This window comes from Lycorma delicatula, chromosome 3 (genome assembly GCF_047948215.1).
Source record: "Lycorma delicatula isolate Av1 chromosome 3, ASM4794821v1, whole genome shotgun sequence".
In the NCBI taxonomy this organism is placed as follows: Eukaryota; Metazoa; Arthropoda; class Insecta; order Hemiptera; family Fulgoridae; genus Lycorma; species Lycorma delicatula.
In genome coordinates this window covers 98,435,879-98,458,650 of record NC_134457.1, presented here as the reverse complement: position 1 = coordinate 98,458,650, position 22,772 = coordinate 98,435,879, and positions in this window count along the sequence as shown.

Sequence of the window (22,772 nt, the reverse complement as noted above, 5' to 3'; positions counted from 1 at the left end):
GATAAAGTGAAATGTTAAATTTTGTGAAGTTCCGTAATGTTAATTTTTTTAATGTTTTATCAAACTTTCAATTGTGTTCATTTAATCTATAAATAGTAGATTAAAAAAATAATAAGGGATAAGAATTTTTAAAAACTAAAAGATATGTGGAAATCAAACTAAATAAATAAATAAATAGATAATAATAATAGTAGTAGTAATATAAAACTTTTTTACATTAAAAAATATTTATATCAATGTCGAATAATATATATGATGATTTAGTTTTCATATACATAATTATATTTAAAATTTAAAATATTAAAAAATTACCAATATAAAAAGATAATTTATGTTTTGTAACATTAATAGCTATTTTATTTTATTTACTGAGGCAAGGGCATGAACTATTGTTTGTAATTAATTATTTATTGAGATGCAATCGATAAATATACTAACTGATATCAGCTAAAATATAAACTAAAAAATTTACCGGTTGAAATAACACTTTCCTATTTTCTTATAATCGATAAATATCTGATAATAAATTATTACAATTAATAATGATCGTGTAATGATAATACGTATTCAAGAAATTTTTTAAAATATCACCCGATACAAAAATTGTTTACGTATGACAAAACGTTTTGGTTAAAATTAATTTTCTCGTTTAAAAGAGGGTAGTTTCGTTAAAGAATATTTAAATCATTCGTAAAAACATCAGTTAACGAATAAATATTCATAAAATATAATTAAAATTCTATTTAAAAAAAAGTGTGGTAAGCAAGGTAGATAATATAAAAGTGTTTATGAAATAAGTTAAATTTTAACGTGTGCATTAGTCTCTAATGCCAAGTATATTTTATTAATTTACGTATTTAAATAATTCCCTTAAATTAATCAAAAATAACATAAAATAAAATATCCTACAGTATTTTTTTTTTCGAAAAGGAATTAATTTTAAAAATCTCAGAACAGGTGAATCCAGATTGGCGCGTGCTTAAGTTCCCTTATTCTTCCTTTTTTGCGAACTTTCTTTCTTTACCCTACCCCTCAACCGACACGTTGGACTCTTTCAATATGCACACCAGAAAATATTTGCCGACACAAAGGCGAGGTCAAAATATTGCCTCCGCACTATTATTGCTTCTATTTCTCCTCCACTGTGGAATCCGGGGCCTTTTCAGTCTAAAGACTTCTCTCGGTAAAGAAATTGAATTATAAAATTTTTGAAATCTGTTTTTTCGCTTTTCAACTTCCATAGCATATCTACCGAGCAGATATCATCAAATATCCATTATCAGAATTCCTAATAGAAGAATGGGTTTATGAACTATATATATATAAAAACATCATATTATTACATACCTATAATAGAAAAATAAAGTTATTAGAATTTATAATATTTATAAAATCACGTTATTACTTTAATAAGATATTCCCGCAGGTAATTCACTTTCTGTTGCAATATAGTTTTTATTAAAATTATAATAATTTTTTTTTTATAACCTATATTTTGATGAAATTTATTGCAAAAAAAAGAACTCTATTATCTAGAAAGAAAAGAATCAATTATGTTAATCTGTCCTGCATTTTTTCCAACGTGCTTATTGGAAACAAAAAAATACAAGAATTAAAAGGAAAACGTGAGATTGGAAAAACAATCCAAGAATAGAAATTATCTTACTTCTAAGTATAGTTCTAAGTATAGTATATTATTTTTTTTTAGCAAAAGACAAAAATTAATTAAAAGAAATCTTGCATTGAATTGATTTATCGCTCAGAAAAGAAGTTGCGTTTAAAAATAAAAATTTTCATGAAAAATTAGCGTTAAATTGTATCTAGGCCTATTAATTTATTATCTCCTACAAGAATTAGACTGATCAATTTATAAAGTTCTATTGGTTACTCCCAATTGCTACTAAATTACGAGGGTCTTTTTTAAGAAACCTTTAACTAATTCTTGAATGATCTCGGTATTTATAAGTTTGTTACAGTAAATTGCTGGTCAAAACAAAATCTTTGATCGGTTATGTTTTTTAAGATATCCCGGTTTATGAGGTTTATCATCTCAGGAATAGTCGACCTGAGACTGTACAAGAATAGACTTCATTTAGATTCGTAAATATCATTTTTATTCATCCTCTGAAGTAATACCTTACGGTAGTTCCGGAGGCTAAACAGAAAAAGAGAGAGAGAGGTTTATAAGGTTTAGTGATCGAAATAAACTCCCTACCAGGAGACGACCCAGAGCGGGGACCTCTTGGTGAGCTTGTTTGTTATAACGCAATTATTCCTTTGCATTAATGGTCCATCTGATCAACTAACCTTTTTCTTAATCTTGAACATATTTTAGGTTTTACGGGTACGATCCAGATCCTCAGTAAGGAGTAAAAAGATCTGCATGTTCTACCGGTAAAATATCTAGTAATTCTGATTACAATCCGGGAGCTCCACAATAATGTTAATTAGTGTTGCCTATCATATAAAATCGGCCTTCTTACCTTCCACAAAATAAAGCTCACTAAACTATATGAACTAATTTAATTGTTTTCCTTATAGAAATTTAAATTTTATACTTTTTTTCTTGGTATTGGCCATTTAAAGTGTTATAAAATGAGCCAATCAATTAACAGAGCGTTAAAAAGTTCAAAAACTTTTTTTCAGGATTTCAACCTGAAATTATTTTTATAAATTGGTATTATAAAGTTCCAATACTTTCCTTAATTAATGATAGATAATAAAAAAAGTACTCTAAAGTTTCTACGATTTTAATAACTTAAGACAAAAGTTTGTAGTCACCAATGTACAAAAGTCTAAAAAAATTCATGGCTCAATAATTCTTTTTTTTCAGATTCGATGATCAATTAAGTGATTGGAAAACAGTAATATGAAAAAATATATATCAAATTACATCTGAAAATTAGTACAATGATAAAGATGATTGTTTTTGTTTTAATGGAAATTTTTCTACAGCAATTACACACCATTGAATAATGAATTTGTTGAAAAAATAATGGATAATTAAAGATACATTAAAGAAGAACACATTTCTGCAGCAGGGCTCCAGCAGTATCATAATTTATATTTATTTTTATGAGTCATCTTAAATCTTTGTTCTATCAGTCTTTATGGAAATTAATTTTATTAAGAAGTAATTCTAATGTTCATTGAGTTCGTTTTTTGAACAGTATATTTTTCTTTAATCGCTGATAAAATTGAAAGTATGTAAATGTTCATGTAGAGAAAATTACGGTGTTTGTTTAGTACAATTTTTATTCAAGACAATAAAAAATTTATTTAAGCCTAGAAGATTTGGTTACTCTATCTGCACAGGTCGAAAAAGATTTTTAAGTTAATAGTTAGGCCTCTTTAGACCTTTCATCTTGAGGCCCCGGGTTCGGATACCGGTCGGGCATGGCATTTTTCACACGCAACAAAAATTGTCATTCATCTCATCCTTTGAATCAATATCTGAACGGTTGTCCTAGAGGTTAAAAAAAAGAAAAAAAAAGGTTAACACGGCAAAGCTTTGAACGGAATACCAAGGAGCAGGCTGGCTATTGGCTACAACTTCTGAATTTACATTTTATAAGAGTTTCTTTTTTGTTTCTTTTATCTGCTTTTCGATCAATACTTACACCTAACCCACCGGGTTGGTCTAGTGGTGAACGCGTCTTCCAAAATCAGCTGATTTGGAAGTCGAGAGTTACAGCGTTCAAGTCCTAGTAAAGCCAGTTATTTTTACACGGATTTGAATACTATATCATGGATACCGGTGTTCTTTGGTGGTTGGGTTTCAATTAACCACACATCTCAGGAATGGTCGAACTGAGATGTACAAGACTTCATTTACACCCATACATATCATCCTCATTCATCCTCTGTAGTGTTATCTAAGCGTTAGTTACCGGAGGCTAAACAGGAAAAGAAAATACTTGGACCTATGTAATATAGGTTATTTTTCCTGAGTCAAGCTAGGCTGATCTATTGTAAAACAGTTCTAAGTAACGTTTTTCGTAGCGAGTGAAAGTTGCATTTGTTATTTTTTGGAATAACTAGAGATAGAATATCTTGTTGCAATTTTGTTTTTTATACTTCAATTTTTACGTCATCTTTATAATTCAATGATATGAAGGTGGAGATCCATGTTTCATTTGAGAAATTTGGATATTAATTTTTTTAAATATTACCCAAAAAAATAAAATGTAATTAAATACATAGTAATTTTTAAAACTAATAAAACGCTGATAAACTTTCATATACACGCGTGTGCGCGCAAACGCCCATACAAAGAGATATGGTTGTACACTAAATATAGTCATAAACCTATTATACGAACAGTTTCATAACGTTTAGGGGCGAAATTTTTAAAGGATACGAGCTGTTAAAGAAGGGTGTTAGAATACATTATGTCCAACACAATATAAAAATGACTACCAACACCGGAAGTTTTATGAAATTACACACTATCATATAGGCTTTTTTATACAGTATAGTTAGTTACAAAATTATTACCTTCCCTTTTTACTTTTACGCATTGATACAATTTACCACCAGCATAAAAAATATATACATTGTTATTGAATTTTTTATTTGACAGTTGGCTGTAGTAATTTTCAGATTACTGTCCGCCATTATAAAGCAGTTCTACTTTTGTATACTAGTTTACATATGTAATATGTATCAAACCTAATAACAGGTTATTACTACTCTAGTAGCAATTCTTTTTCTCTTATATTAAAGGAAAGACCCTCGAACCAATGCAATGAACGTTACTTTTTATCATGAGACCATTACAATTTGGCGTAATACAATATCAAAGGAACTACCCTCTAAATATACGAATAAATCTTAGCTCGTATAAAAATTATTTTATTTTTTAAAGGAAATATTACGTTACATCAAATTCTGCTGGTAGTTTACTTATGTATTTTTTAGTGAAATACTTGTATCTATTGTATAATGAATGAAATAATAAATTTAAATCAATCCTGAGATCAGAAAAGCAGTAACGTTTTTACTAAAACGTTAGTTTCAAAATTGTTCTTCAAACTGTTCATTTATTAAGAATTATTATTTTGTACACGTAGTTATGAAATTTGAATTACCTGGTTTTCCACTGAAATCTAGTTTCTTATTTATTGCCTGAAACTGACAATACAGTTAAAATAAATTTGTCATGTAAATTGGTTAAATATTTTTTCTCCAGAAAAACTTCTATCAAAATGTTTTTAGCAAAGTAATAAAAACTGTTCCAGTGAGATAAGGGAAAATTGTTCATAAAACTTAAATCCTTATTAAAAAATTATATTTCTTTAACTACTCGTATTTTCGCTTGAAGTTTCCTTTTTTTCTAAAATACATCCTAATAAAGTAAATAAGTATTAAGTAATACTTATTACTTAGTAAGTAATAAGTAAATAATAATAAGTAAGTAAGTAAATAATGGAAACAATTCTTTAAGAAGAAGGTATGAACCCTATCTACGATGAAATATAAAAAATATAACTTCCAAATAAAAATGTTTCAAAGTAATAAGTTTTCTAATTTTTCTTTTTTTATTAAAACGAATCCTGATGGTATAGAATAAAAAAATTCAGCGTTCAAGTCCTAGTAAAGCCAGTTATTTTTACACGGATTTGAATACTAGATAGTGGATACCGGTGTTCTTTGGTGGTTGGGTTTCAATTAACCACACATCTCAGGAATGGTCGAACTGAGAATATACAAGACTTCATTTATACCCATACATATCATCCTCCTTCATCCTCTGTAGTGTTATCTAAGCGTTAGTTACCGGAGGCTAAACAGAAAAAGAAAATACTTGGACCTATGTAATAGGTTATTTTTCCTGAGTCAAGCTAGGCTGATCTATTGTAAAGCAGTTCTAAGTAACGTTTTTCGTAGCGAGTGAAAGTTGCATTTGTTATTTTTTGGAAAGTATAGTAATCAAAAAATGGAGTTTAAGTTGTTCATTACTCGACATTTCATGACCTAGGTACCCCCAAAAAAGAGAAAAAAAAGAAAATGGGGGTAATTTTTGTACGTACGTTTTGGCTATAACTATTTTTGTCTGGATAAATCGATACTGATAAAATTTGGTACAGACTGGTGAATATGGAGCAATTTATTGGTGAAGGCTTGGGTAAATATCTCCATGGAGTTGGGTAGACAGTGTGTTTAGGGTCAATTTCTCAAAATTTTTCAAACATAACCCCAATTTATATTAAGTACAGTACATGCGTACATGCTTAACTTTCAACATTTAGACAATTTTGCCCCCAAATTCTTCCCCTTCCCCCAGAATAAAAAAGATATCTCTTTATTTGTTGCATATTTTTTAACCGACTCTTTTTTTGTCTCCTAGATATAGTAGTAGTGCAAAAAATACTTTTGGGTCAATATTGGGGTTAGAAGAGCCGATCAAAGTTTACAAATTTATTTTTTTTAATTTTTTAAAACTTTTTTTGTTTATTTAAACTTTTAATAATAATATTACATTAAAATTTCATCATAAAACACCCCCACCACTAAAAAAACGTTTACGTAACTTTTAATTGGTTGTAAATTTTTCAGTGGAATTTACGTAATTTCTTCCCCTTAACATATTAAACTTAGATAAACCGAAAATTCTCTTGGGAAGTAATTTTGAGAACAGTGGAGCAGTAAAAAAAATAAAAAAATCGATTTTTCTAATTTTTTTTTCACGTATTTTTCCATTATACAATAATAAATAATCAATACCAGGAAAGTATAATAACTTTGATGACAGCTTATTTTTTTGCAATAACAAATACCATCTCTGGTAATCTCCAATTTATTACGGTACTGAATGGACTATATGATCTAAAATTAAGTAAAATTATCTTACATTGGTTCCAGTGCGCCTGCATGGAATTTAAAAGTATTACCCTAGTGTTTTTAAACAAGCATTAATGTTAAGCAGTGTTATTTGGTGAGTCCCTTATTTTTTTTATTTTTATTTATTAATGAAATCGAACAATATCTATAAGGTAACTTTTATATTGGTGAATGGTTAATTTTTATATAATGAATTGATAATAAATGATAAGATACTACTGCCTAATCCCAATAATATTGTCTCGGCGCCTTATAAATTACGCCACACTCACTTAATGATCTACATCGCCGTTGGGAATTGTGGAATTTGAAGCTGAATCTGAATATGTTAAAGTGATGGTTTTCCCAACTGGTGGTAGAGCTGCGAGAAATGAAGAATGGACTTATAGAAGTGAGTTAGTAGAAATGGTTAAAGATATTAATACCTTGAAGTTAATTTATCATCAAATCTTTCTATGGAGAAATAATTTATGGAGAAGCTACCGAGGGCCAAATTTTTCTTAACATCTTTCAGTTGTATTTTGCTCAATCGCAATTTTCATTTTTTCAGCCAAGCTCCAGGTGTTTAACACAGTTTAAACACTGAAAGTTTGGTCCAGAGCGTTAATCTGTTACACCTCAGAAATTTGAGAACAGTAGGAAATCAGAAGCGGCTTAGCATCTTTTGTAAAGCAAAGGTTTCCAACCGTGTTTAGTACATCGAGATCGGTCTGTTACTAATTTTTATTCATACCTTAAAGTCTAACGTAAAGTAAACTCAATGTGTTCTTTAAATAATATCATGACAGATGTTTATACTCATATTTTGGCAAAATGTTTTTTTGGTTTGTTAAAATGGTATTATTTTTAAAAAATGTTTTTTTTTTGTTCACAGAATGGGGTAATAAATTCAATGACAGGTATTTTTACAAATCATTCTCGGTACTTTAGTTGAAAGTTTGAATATGGAAGGTGTATTTTGGAATGTTAAAAATAAAATACATAATAACTTCTGGTTGGTTTGAATAAATGAGTTGGGTGGAGAATATATATAATGAGTTGGATATGTATATATGAGTTGGAATATATATATATAATGGGTTGTGTTTAAAGTACACATCTACAGCAAAGAAAGTTTTAAGATATTCGGCTGTCTGTTAAAGGCTAGAGCGGAATTAATATTTCTAAATAAGCATTCTTTTACGGCTTCGTCACAGTCATAGTTGTGCAACCTTTAAGAGAAGGAAAATGTAAAACAAAAATGTATTGCTGTCTATCCATGATTGTATGAGATAAGGTTCAAGGAGTTAAATATAAAAAAAAAATGTTATCATCAATGAAGAGATTTTTTTAAATGTTAAAAATTAGTTTTGAATAAATATAGTCAGAAAGCATGGAAGTATAGATATAAATTAATTATATTATTTAATTATTAAGTGTTTTACGTAAATTTATTTTTAATCTAATGTATTTGGAAGTTATAAATTGTGTGTTAATGTTCACTACATTCTATCTCTAAAGGCCTATGAAGAAGAGTACTGCCTGAATTTGCGCATATAAATTAGAATTTTTGTGCGCAATATAAATATTTTCTGTTTAAATAAAAACATTATTATTATTACTTTTTTTCTTTCTCGCGTGACTGCGTTCTTCATCTGTACTGACGAGCTACGCCATGTCAGTACAAATACTATTACGATATTGTATTAAAGAAAGATCTGACAATCTTGCATGTTGTGAGTATATACTCACAAGCATGCACAGACTTCCATATTTCTGGAAGTCTATGTGTGAGTGTGTGTGTGTTGTATTCTAACTGTATTACATGTGGTGTGAAGTTTGAGGTATGAGGGCGGTGATTGAGAAAATGAGGAGGATGATAATGACTTTTTTTTGTTCCAGAGTCTTTTTATGTCTATCGTTAGGTGTGTATTTGGATATTTTTTCGGTGTATTTGGTTTGGATGTTTGTATCGTTGAGGATAGAAATTTCGATTAGGTAGGTGATTTTTTCTTTTTTTGATTGAAAGGTGATGTCTAGTCTATTGGCGAGGATTGTTTTATCCGTATGAATGTCGAAATCCCAGTATAGTTTATATTTAGCATTTTTGAGTATGAATCTTTGTGTATATTTGTAGAAGGGATCTGTGTTTTCGACGAGTTTATTAAGAGTTTACATTCTTTTTTCGAATGTTTTATCTGTTTATGTGTTTCAACTGTTTTTATGTGTTTATTATCTATTTCTGAGATTTCTGAGTTTTTTATCTCTGTTTACAATGAGTTTATTAAGATAATTATTACATAACTTTATTAGAACTGAATTTGGTAAGGTATAAAAAAAAATTGGGTAAGCACTTTTAGCCAAAACTTAGATTCTTATTTCGTGCAACACATAAGGATATAAAATTACTTTAAGCAACACATAAGGATATCAAACGGCGTAAATTACTTTCATTTGCTTACAAAATCATTGTATTTAGATTTAGCCTTGGTTAGAAAAGACAGTATTTTCCATTCTAATTCCCTACGCTTAATATGTAGGAGTATAAAGTTTTGACCGTTGCTGTGAATGCACAGAGAAATACGAATGCAATTTTATTCCTCTGACAACGTTCTTCTAGACGAAGGTTTTCGAAAACATTTCTTTGTGCGTCAAGACGAAGAATTTATAAAGTAAGTTTTATAATTCCTGTTTAACATGAAGGCTTTATAAAACTCTCGTTATTAATTAATTTTTTTACCAGTTTCTAGGCAATATTAGGCTATTGCCAGTTTCAAAGGTCTTAAACTGATTTAAAAAAAGGAGGCGGTTATCAATTCGTATCGTATGTATGTTTTTTTTTGTTTGTTCTTCCATAATTCTTTACTGAATGTAACAAATTGGCTAAGATTTATTTTACATGATAGAGAATGTTCCCTCACTTCGGTTATCCCGTTCTATTGTTGAATGATAACGGGCCAGTAGAAAAAAGCACTGGTTAAAAGACACTTTTTCCGCCAAATAATGCACGTAATCGCTCAACAAATATTTTCATATTAAAAATTTAAAAACAAGAATCTTTGTAACATATAAATAAATAAGTCAATTTATAGTATAAGTGATAAGAATAATATATAAATGATATCTATAAGTTCCCAAAAAAAAAAACAGCACAATTTCAGTTTTTTAAAGTTGAGATTAAATTTTACCTAGTTTGAGGGGGCTGTTTCCCCCGCAATTTTAAATTACAAACAATGTGTATGTACATATTTTACTCATACAACCACAAAACTGGCATCAAAATAATATATAATTGTATATTATGGCGCCGTTTCACAATAATTTTAAAAAAATTCTAAAAACAGATCATAGGCAATTTAGCGATTGAAAAAAAAATATATATATATACTTTTAAAGTAGGTATAAAATGTAGTTTCTTATACAAAATCCCTAAACCCTGGGCCGGATCCTGCAGTTAAGTATTACACAATCCAGGAGAGTGTCCTTTACTCTAACGGGTCTCCACGTCTCGGCCCGACAGTCAGATCTTACTTTTCGCATCCCCCTCAAACCCCCAGAGAAGAATCCACCAAGCCCGGCTATGCCGTCCCTGGGTCCTCACTCCCGGAGCCGGAACTCGGTCTTTATGCCAATGCCTCAAACGGGGACACCCCGAGTGGGGCATCCCCGTCGGAAGTCTGTCTTCTTCGCTCGGGGGTGCGAGAGTCCCCGTGCTTCATCTCTACCGCCCACTCGTGCAAGCATGTGCAAACAGTGGTTCCGCAGAGGGCTGTCCCTCATTCCCGACACCCCCGATCCTACTCCTGAAGAACCCTCGCCACGAACCCTGCGATGATATCAAAACTCTTGGAGTTCTGCAACAAGGAGGCGATGATGTTCTTCACGCAGAGCGGTCTGGTAATCGAGCAAGCTAGGCGGTATTCATCCCACTGTGGGCAACAGAACACCACGTGTTCTGGAGTATCCGGCTCATCACAGTAAGGGCAGTCGCTCTCCTCCTACCACACAGGTAGGCGCGGAAGACCCCATGGCCGGTCAGGAATTGCGTGAGCCAATATTTAGCTCGCCAAACCTCCGACCGACTCACAGCTTTATATCCGCGATAAGGTGGTACATCCACCTACCCTGGTGGACGCACCCCACCTAGGTTGCCAATCTCGGAACAGGGCCGCATCAATGTCCCCCTTGGGGACTCCTCGGTGGCCCAACACTCGAGCCTCTGCCAGCTGCTGAAGAGATGGCTGCCCCGTGATAACCAGCAATTAAATACAGAATGTATTTAATTGCTGGTATTTAATTAAATACAGAATGTATTTAATTAAGATGTTTCAAGGTAACTCCTTTACACTACTTGCTTATTGTGATGAAATTTACTTATTTATGGCTTCTACCTACGAAACTGATTGTAGATACAATTTGAGATGAAAAATATGCATATATGTATATGTATATATATATATATATATATATATATATATATATATATATATATATATATATATATATATATATATATACATATACATATATATATACTAGGTGTGTGAGAAAAGTAATGAAATTGATAACATTGATAGCGATCTGGCAACGCTGTGCCTACCGGTCTGTGCTAGACCGGTTTGTTCATCCCTTCCACATGCTCAGTACGAGCTTCAACTCCGTTCAGCCAACACATTATTTTTGACAGCGTTATCAGTGAAGTTGTGTTTTTGTGCTGTGTTACGAAAATGATGCATCGGAATTTAGAGCAATGTTATGCAATCAAGTTTTGTGTAAAACTTGGGTAATCCGCGAGTGTAACCTCTGAAAAGTTGAAACAGTCCTGTGGGGAACATTGATTATCATGAACAGAAGTTTTCCACTGGGACAAATCATTTTTGGAATGCCGAGAACACGTTGAAGATCAATCTCATTCAGGGAGACCTTCACCTTCAAAATCTGACGAAAACGTTGAGCGTGAGAGGGTTCTTGTGAGATCAGACCGTCGTTTACCTCAAAACGCATTCCTACGGTTCCTCAACCCCCCTATTCACCTAATTTGAGTCCTTGTGACTTTTTCCTTTTTCCGAAATTGAAACATGTCTTAAAAGGACTTCATTTTGGAATTTTGGAGAACATTCAAAAGTCTGTGACCGACCAGTTAAAAACCCTACCAGTTGAAGCCTTCCAGCGCTGCTACCAGAAGTGGGAACGACTGCCCAAGGGAACTACTTTGAAGGGGATAATATTGTTCTTTGAAAAAATAAAAACTTTGGTAAGTAAAAAGCCAGTCTCATTACTTTTCTCACACACCTCGTATATATATATATATATATATATATATATATATATATATATATACAGGCAGATATGCTGTAGTAGCGTATCTTAAGTTGTACATATGAACATTGGTTGAATCATTCTAGATATACAATTAGTTTAAGGTCGAAAAATTATTCAAGCGGGGCAAGTTAGAAGCATGGTTCGTTATGATGCTATTTGAACGTTGAAGTTTTTTTTGTATAAATGTATTATTTATTTATACATAGAAACTTTTTTAATTTTATTCTAAAAAACACGGTTAATACCTTTAATACCGTTTTGTAAGTGTATTTTTTTGTTTAATTAATGTTTATTATTTATTTTTATTTATTTTTTTTTTTTTTTTAATTTATTTCAATAACCCTTCTTCGGAAACCCTTCTTTCGATTTTTATTTATAATTAAGATTTAAATAATCCATTATTATAGTAATAACGTGTTACTTATTTTTAACCATTAAAATGGGAAATCCTGAAATATCTTAAATTATTTTATTCGTTTTTAAATATAAAAATATATTTTTTAAATTTGTTTTTATTTTTCAGTGTTACTCACAAGATTTATAAACACTCTGAATTGGTTTACTTGGCATTTCTCCCGCCACCAGCCAATTCGGTCGCCCTAAAGCATAAGACCGAATGTCTGTGCCACAAACGGCTACTAAGCCTCGAAACAGTTTACGGACCAGTGTCCTAAATAGCTTCTAGAACTTACCTAACAGTGTGAGCGGACTAAGCGTGATGACACCACCGTCTTACTTGTCCCAACCGCTCACTTGTCTTATACTTATTAAAATGGGTTGGCGCACCCCGTCAACTACCAAAAATATATATAACAAACATAAATTAATATTTATTTCGTCTAGACAGCAATTTTCTGCCACGCCTATTGCTGAATGCCAACAGTTACCTGTCTTCCACATTAAAGCGATTGGAGCTTTAATTGGCCGATGGTCAGCCATATATATCTATAGGTTAGCTTCACACAGCAGTGCGGTAGAAGTCTTATTCCTTATGTAAACTACTGATGTCGTTTGAAAAAAGCAACCGCATCTAGGAACTCCCACACGGTCCGACAATGCGGCTCTTGCCATGTTGACTTGCCGCTTGTGAGTGGTCAGTTTTCCCCTTGACCTCTAAGTTACAGGGTGGCCCGGTCTCTCCCCCCACCATGTCCAGTCAAACATCAGGTGTTCATTTGACAGGACCTCCCCGCAGACGCACAGCTCATCAGCTGCGAGGTGAAACCGAAACAGATATTGGTTCAAATTAACATGGTTGGTGAGCACCCGGGCACCCGTTGCCCTTAAAAACGAACTCGAGGGCTACCATCCCCCCAGATTTCGTATAAACTTGTACAGGGATCTTCCCTTAGTTATTGTGTCCCATTCCAGCTGCCATGCTTCCATCGCGAGGTTCTACAGCCTCTTCCGCAGGCGGGTGATGGGCAAATGAAAGAAATTTTGATCCGGTGCACTGTGATCACCGTTCCGTTCCGGTACTGGCCCGGCCCGAAACCGCATCCCAAATACCTCGACGACCGGCCTCTTCGCAATCTCCACATGGCTGTCCGAACTTCCACCACTAAATCGATTAGGAGAGCCTTTCCCAATACGGTGGTAGCCTCGTAAGAGGTTGTTTTAAAAACATCAGTTCATACAATTAAGCCTTTGCGCTGGGCACTCCTTAAATGTTGAACAAGTGCTCTATTCATATCCAACCTATGCAAACGGGCGCCGCGTAAGGGAAGGGATCATGCTTTCGGAGACACCTCGGTACACCATGTAGATTTGACGGTCAGACAACCCATAGTCCTTCCGAGCAATCCTCCTAAGTTTGTACATCACTGAGACGGCGTCCGCTGCTACTTGCCTAATGTGATTGCTAAACAGCAACTTCTCATCAAACAAAACACTTAAGTACTTATCAACACTCACTCGGCTTTATAATTAAGGGCGTAACACACGCCCTTTATAATTAATGTGAGGGTTTCGACTTACGATAATTTGTCTGCATCCTTGAGAAGCATAAACTTTGTCTTGGGCACAGAAATCTTTAAATTTTTAATGTCCATCCAGCCCTCTGCGGTCGACAAGGCCGCTTGCGCTCGATCTTCCAGCTGCGGTCGTGAATTACCACGAACTAAAAGGCGAAAGCCTGGACTGTGACCCCTTATGGGAATGTCAATCCCAGATGACAGCAATGTCATGCTTCCTTTATGACATGAACATACTCATTATGGGCGCGCCGGTAGGTCCGTAGACGCTCAGCGCACACGTCATCAACGATAATCCCCGTTAGGAGGCGACGCTGGTATTTTTTCCTAGCGTACCTAACTCTTGCGCCCAGCACGCTAAGGTCAGAGGATCACCACTTTTTCCCGGGTTTCCGCTTGCGTTTAACAGATGGCTCCCCGGAATCAGCGGTCATGACGGCTCCAGGCACTTCCCAATCAGCGGACGCCACTACCTAAGGGTCCGTCCATTGGCCGAGGCGCTGTAGGACTCTATCGCAGCCAGTCTTGATGGCCCAGCCGAATTCTTCAGCCATTAATTTCACTTCCTCTCTGTACTCCATGCGCCATTCCAACCCCTGCAAGGCAGATGCACAATCGCCCCGCAGCCTGCGCTGATCCAGTGATAAACATTCAGGATTCGCATCTGGATCGCCGTCTGAGCTGGAGGATTCATGTCAGGGAAGAAGGAAGCAGCTTAACATTATGTTTAGGAAGATGCACTGAACTGGTTGTTAGGCAGGGGATCGCAACTATCATTACCTAACGAGCTATTTCTGTATTGCTCAACGGCCCTAAAACCGATTTGGAACTACAGAATCCAACTATGGGGCACGACAAGTGAGAGTAACTTCAAAGTCGTATAGCGATTCTAGAAAAACGTTTGGTAAATATAACAGAAATGTTGTGGTTTGTGAAAAACACTGAAATACATGATTATCTGGAATTTCCAACCTTTCGAGGAGCTGCGGTGATTCAGTACAAGATACAAAGTGAGACTGAACAAACAAATGAGCTGGATCGTGTTTAACTTTCAGGATAACAGCGAGGTTGTTAGACGCCTAAAGCGGCTTCATATATTAAATTTGTAAGTTCTCCGAGATTTGAGGTGAATCGGCTAATCTAGGATGTTGTGCATCGTCAAATTTTTCATTTCGTTTCGCCACTTACTTTTGTTGGTTCTTTGAGCAGACTCAATCTTAGAATAAAGACTCCATCTTTATTTGATTAGCGATTCTTTGTGTAATAAGACTATTCTTTGTTGTTTTCTTGATTTTTTTGTTCTGAACTTTATCAGTGTTCTTTGGATTCATCTTTATATGTAGATATTTATGTTTATTATATATTTATGTATACTGTATAAGATATTTATACATATGCAAACATATGTATACAGGTATAGTTCTTTGAGGAATTTCAATAGAAACCCCTCTCTGAATGTTCTTTTTTGTATTCAAATTTACCTATAGTTTCGATAAATTGGAAAAGATTGTAAATTAAACACTGAGCAAAACAAATGTTGTTCCCTGAAAAAGATTCTTATAAGGTAATAAACAGATCTCTACTAGTGAACTTACATAAAAATATTTTGCTGCCCCCTTATGTAAAATGAAGTAAAATCTCAACATTTTCCCCTTTATACTGTATGAACGTACGGTCCCATAGGATTTTTTTTTTTAAAGTAATAAACCAGTTCTTAATTAAGATTATATAGAATTACTCCTACGCTGTTCAAAATAGGAGGTAGCAAATGTGAATAAGGGCGTTGATTTGTTGTGACAATATCTACCCTAGGTGGTGGTATTGTTAAAATTGGGAGGGGGTGATAAAGATGAGCGATATTAAACATTTAAAAGGTGACGAGACGTGAGATGACAATAGGGATACAGGTTATTAGCTTTTACTCCCTTTCAAAATGGATAAATTTAATTAGAAAGAGCTTACGACCCTTCTATAACCAATCTTATTGGTGACCTTAATTGAAAGAGCTGTATAATATTTACAACTTGGTAGGTATTTGAAGCCTTAATATAACTTTATTATATATTGTACAAGTTAATATTATAGTATAATATATTTTTTAGCAACGTAACGAACAGGTCTTTTGAATTTACTTGAGAATTTATAATCATACTGAATGCGAACAAATTACTATTGAATAAATCGTTTTTTGAATAACATATAAGGTGCTATTTATGCTTTTTTTATGAGATCTTTAACTTAAAAGTAGTCTTATTTTGTACTAACATTTAATTTAAACATATTCAGAGTATAATTAAAAACGCTTTTCAAAACTACTATCATCATCAGTTAAAATTGAAAAAAAAAAATTTTTTGAAGTTATTTATCCTATTCATAAATAAAATAATTTAAAATCATTCAGTATTTGAAAACTACTTTATACAAGACAATCGGATTGATATATTTATTATAACAGAAAGGTGTTAAACTATTTTTACTGCTACTTAAATATGTAGTTTAATAAACTTAATTTTTAATTTTTTAAGAATTAAAATGAAATTTTAATTAAAAAATTAAGAACAGTTAAAAATTAACTGTGTGTCCCTAGTCACACAGTTCGTGACCAGGGACGGCTGTTTCAAGTCATATCTTTATGGCAGAAGGAGAGCGGACGATGCTGAGTGTCCTTACTGTGGCAAACACGATGCGCCTGAACACGTGGTCTTCAACTGTCGAAGGTGGACTCAGGAAAGACTTAGCTGAGAGAGTAACCGAATATCACCAAAAATTTTATTCAGAAGATGCTCTCGGGAGAACGAGAATTCAATATAGTATCAACATACATATCAAAGATATTACAGCGAAAGGAGTGGGGAGGCGAGAAGGTGAAAGACAGCCTCGCGTGGAGCTGTCGTTCGTCTGTGGTTGTGATGGGGGTAGTGAGGAAGCGTGAACATTCTGGATCCCCTAAGCCAGTATTTCGTTCAACGTCACATTACAGTCCGGGGGCACTGTATGTCTCAAGACAGGCCCGGCTGTCGGATAGCTATGCGCAGTTTTTGGTTTAGTGGGTTCGACTCTTACACACCCGGGGGCGACAACAACATAACAACATCTGTTGTCCCGAAGCGATAACAGTCGTCGCTCTACCACTTCGAGATGGGCGGTCGGCATGTCATAGTGGTGGTGGTTTCGTCTGCGCACGTTAAAAAAAAAAAAAATTTGTCTCATGTATATGTAGAAGCAAATGTTAGATGTTACTTAATTATTATATGTTTTATATCCATTCAGAGCGAATTTTCTTCATTATTTGTAGTAATAACGCCTGTAAATAAAAAAAGAGGGAATAAATTTTAAGAAAACTTTTTTTTTAATATTCATATACAGATTAAGCTTAAAAAGTTTTTTAAGTAAAGTTTTCTGCAAACTTAACATCTCTCTTCAATAAAGGCTAAATTAAGAAAAAGAAAATTTTCTGAACAACTTTTCTGCATTTTAGGACCAGAGTCTATAATTTAAAGAATTTTAAACATTTCTTAATAATTCTATATATGAATTATAAATTTTTGGAAAGTATTTAAACCGAAGGGAGATAAAATAAAACAACAAAAAACATATTTTTAATTTTAAGAGCTAGGGGTTGATTTTTTGAAAAAATGGATTATTTATATCCACATTGTAGTTAATAAAATTATCTTTAATAAGATTTTCTTTAAAATGCCTCTGAAGAAAATCAAAATTGTTTTTTTCCGCGATATTCCCATTTCAGCGAATTTCGAAAAAAAATTAATATGATTAATGCACTAAATATACAAAAATTTGAGCAAAATAAAAAGAAAATTGGTTTGGTCTATCCTGAGATATAACTCCAAAAGCTCTGTGACACAATCATACATTACGTACATAATGTATGTAAGCACATACATACATACATACATACATACATAAATTTTTTTTTGGTGAAGATGAACTAGTTGGACCCTAAAACGTAAACATTTTCAAAACCAATACGATATTCCATATTTTATATGATCACCATACTTTTCCCATTAATATATAGCTATTCTAGTTACATTCGCTGAGTACGTGAAAATTACTCTGAAAAGAAAAAATACATATATATATATATATATATATATATATATATATATATATATATAATCTGATATTTTAGTAGTATTTTTTTTTTTTTTTAATTAAATTGACATACAAAACAGGTTTACTTTGTTTTTCTGTATCTTTTAAATTTATAAGTTTAATTTATTATTAAAAGTTTCATTTTTTGTACAGTTATTTCATTTGGGTACATGAGTTTCAGTAGTTGATTATTTAAAGGTATATTATATGCATAATTAATTTATTTGTAAATTTGTTCAAGGTTTAAGCAGTTTTTAATCTCTTAAGCATGAATCTAATAGTTGAATATTTGTTTAGTCTAAATTTCAGTAATTTGATTAGAATTTTTTATTGATTATCGTAAAACTTTTAAAAAATTATTTTTATAAATATTAAATTATATTTTTTTAATTTCTCTTTAGTCTACATTATTAATCAAATTTATCATTTCAATAATCGTAAAACGCTCTGCTTAAATTATTTTTCATATGAAGTATTAATTTTAATCTATTTAATACGTACACTACTAACAAGATAGATTAAGTTGCATACCCTACCGAGTTGGTCTAACGGTGAACTCGTCATTGCAAAATTATGTTCTTTGGTGATTGGGTTTTCAATTAACCACAGATCTAAGGAATGGTCGATCTGAGACTATACAAGACTACATGTACTTCATTTAAAATCATACTGTCATCCTCTAAAGTAATAACTTACGGCAATTCCGGAGGCTAAACTGAAAAAGAGAGATTAATTTGGATAACATTCTAATTGTTTTGTTAAAAAAATTTTCAACCTGAATTTATAGCATCTATAATAATTTACTTTTTGGTAAACTGTTTTATTTACAGTCACTTTCCCAAATAACGAAACTACAAATAAATCGTATAAAGCAACAATGACGTGAAGAGAGGTATCCATCTCTGAAGACAATACAATAAAAGTCTGAATAAAAGTCGAAACATAATATAATTAAAAGTACAACGAATAAAATATTACTATTATACTCACAAACTTCGTAATAGAGTACACATAAATCAACAAATAATGGAACAGACCAAAAAGGTTAAATGTTTAACACAATAGTTAAATTGTTAATAAAACAGAGTACAATATTCGCCACACAGCAGTCTCAAAATCTAGGACATGGAACCTTTTCAATCTGACATCCTCATTGTCATCCAGTATGTTAACAATCAGATGGTTTTCATGGACGTTAAGCTTAAATATTTAATACTTTGAGCTTAACCCGTGAATTTCTTCACGAATAGATGACGTCCCTAGGTAATCGTGAGTCTGCTTGTGCTTATTATTATAATAATAATTTAATTAAACTTTTAATAAAAATATAAAAAATGTATTTTGTATCGTTTTAATATAAAATGGTTTGATGTCTTTGGCTGAGATATGCTCATGAAGTAAATATGGATAATGAGTAGATCCATAAGTCGAATTTCGTTTTGCTTTTTCCAAATTATCGACAGCTGTAGATATTCTAATTAGTATAATTTTTTGAAATAAAAACTTTTCCATTTTATTCGTAATTTTCAGTTAAGTAATTTTCAGTTAATATTTTTAAGAACTGATATTCCAGTCTTCAAGTCAATTTGAAAAGATTAATTGATCATAATTCTTTCAGTTAAACTTTTTTTTCTGTTAGCTTATTTAAGAATAATAAAATAATTTTAATTTTTCTTAAGAAAAAAAATATTTAGGGCTCTTAATATTTAAAATTAAATGTTAATTTCATACATATTCAAAAATAATACGTATTGTTATTGTGATAACCATTTAACATTTAAGAAATTTCCTTTTTATAATTCTTTTCAATGAAATAAATCTGTATTTGTATTACATTATCGTGTAACCCAATTTAATAATAACAAAGTAATGTTAAAATAAAATTAAAATAACTATTAAATTAAACTTAAGCTGATTAAATTCTGCCTGTGGTCTTGTACTTCAAATACCAACAATTCTTAAATTTTAAGTTGTGACAGAATTTTTTTATAATTTTAATTTCTAATTTAAAAATAAATTAAACACACACGCGCGTATACATATATTTTCTTCTTTGTTTTAAGAATATTTCAACTTGTAGAAGGTAAAAAAAACATTGGCTTATAACTATTCGATTTTGTAAAACAAAATAAATAAATAAAATCTGATTATAAAGATAGCCTAACGTAAGTTTATACAAACTGTAATCCCTCATCATAGTAACATTCAATTGGGCGATTTAAATGAGTTAGAGCAATTAGAAAAACTAAGATAGATTCTACAGAATTATGATGAATAGAAATAAAAATTAATGTACACCTCTTTTATGTAAAACAATTTTATGAAAAAACTTTAGAATACCCTTAGCGAAACATTAAATCTACGTTAATCATTTAAAAAAATTTTGTATATATTTTTCTTTTGTAATTAAATAATTAAACCATAAAGGTGATTCATTAATAATTTTTCGTATCGTAGTTTAAGGATTAGATTTAAAATCCTATAATTCTATTAGGCTGAGAAAGTTCAGCAATATTATTAACAGCATTTTTAATTGTATATTACAGCCTTAAATTATCTAAATAAATTGGTTTTATTCAATACGTAGTTGATCTTAAGTACATTTATGTATATATATATTTATGCGTACAATATGTATAATGATTTTAAACATATACATATATTTTATTTATACACTATTTCAGTTTTAATTCGTAATATAACAGAATTAATTAAAACCATACAGTTTAAGTAAACTTCAACAGTCATTGTAATTACAAAAGAAAAATGAATCAGCTAAATAAAAAATAAAAGGAAATCAATCCAGTTAAATTCAACCCGGTATTAAAATGAGAAATAAACCTTTTGTTTAGCTAATCAAAGATTGACATACTAACGAACAAATCATTTAAACAAAAAACTAAACATTCTACAAAAAAATGTTCTATAAATGTATTGATAACATGAAAAACTAAGATATATTTAATTAACTCAATAATTTTCAAAAAAAAAAAAGAAAAAAAAGAGTTTTGCGTAAGTTACTTTAGCTACGTATGTAAAAACTAAAGCTTGAAGTACCTTCATTTTATAAAGCTAACAACGTTATAAGAATGAATAGAATTGTAGTATTTTAACATTAAATGAACGCAGCTACCAATTAAACGCATTTAACTTTCATTACATACACGCTTATTTATATGTATTGTATGTTTTTTGAACTCGCGTATATAAGGACTTGTGTGTGTGTGTGTGTGTGTGTGTGTGTGTGTGTGTGTGTGTGTGTGTGTGTGTGTGTGTGTGTGTGTGTGTGTGTGTGTGTGTGTGTGTGTGTGTGTGTGTGTGTGTGTGTGTGTGTGTGTGTGTGTGTGTGTGTGTGTGTGTGTGTGTGTGTGTGTGTGTGTGTGTGTGCGTGTGTGTGCGTGTGCGTGTGTGTGTGTGTGTGTGTCGTCAGTATTGTGCTTGACAAAAATAATACAACAGTTTAGTATATGAGTGTTTCTAGATGGTAAGTGTTCATGAGAAGGCTCCAAACAGGGAGTACAGTATTTCAAGAATGTTTCATCATTAAAGTGAGGGATGAAGTACGGATCGTTTTATACGATAATACTGATATTTCAACGGGACTTTATTTATCGTTATCGTTTATGATTTCGATATTTTAACCTCAATCGCTAAATGATTATCGGTGAAAAGTGTTTCCTATTCATACAAATCTGTAGAATTAAACTCCGTATAATACTTGAAATAAATGAACCCTCACACGCGTTCATCTGGAAACTTCATCTCTGACAGAGGGCGTTCATTAAAACACATTTCAATGAATACAACGAAGGTCGTTTTATACTATAACAGGCATACAACAGTGATTGTGGGTGTATATCAAGAAAATAATATTTATAAAAATAATAAATTTAAGAAATGAGAAAAAACAGCGTTTATAAACGATATACAACTTTTAATTAAAATTTTAAATTCACGATATTTTAAGGATAATATAAAGTAAGGAAAATACTTTCTTTTACGTCTTTTTTAAAAAAAAGTTATGTGAATTGTCTTATGTAAATGAAATTTTAAAAATATTAACCCTGTCATCTAAATATTAATATCTTTACAAAAATCAATAAAACAACACTTAAAAACGCTGGCAACGACGTTGTTAAACATCAATTTATTTAAGAAATATAAATAACTTACTAATTGTTTTATTTAAAATATTTTCAACTCGTTATTTTAAATAATAGTAATAGCTATTAAACAAAAAGACATTCCGAAAAGTCTTAAACAGAATGTATTAAACGGTAAAAAATTATAAAAATTGTAACGAATTAACTTAAAGGCTCAGTTACTTTATCCTACACTATCATAAATCAAGGTCGTATCTCAAAGACAATAATTTTACACTACTTAATAAATTTGAATTTTAAAACCATTAATATATTTTATAAATTACGAATCTTTTTTAATATTACCTCTAGTGAAAAATCCGATGATTAAATGGTATTTTTTGATTACATTCGTAACCTTCAAATTTTACAATTTATAAACTGGCCGACCTCCGTG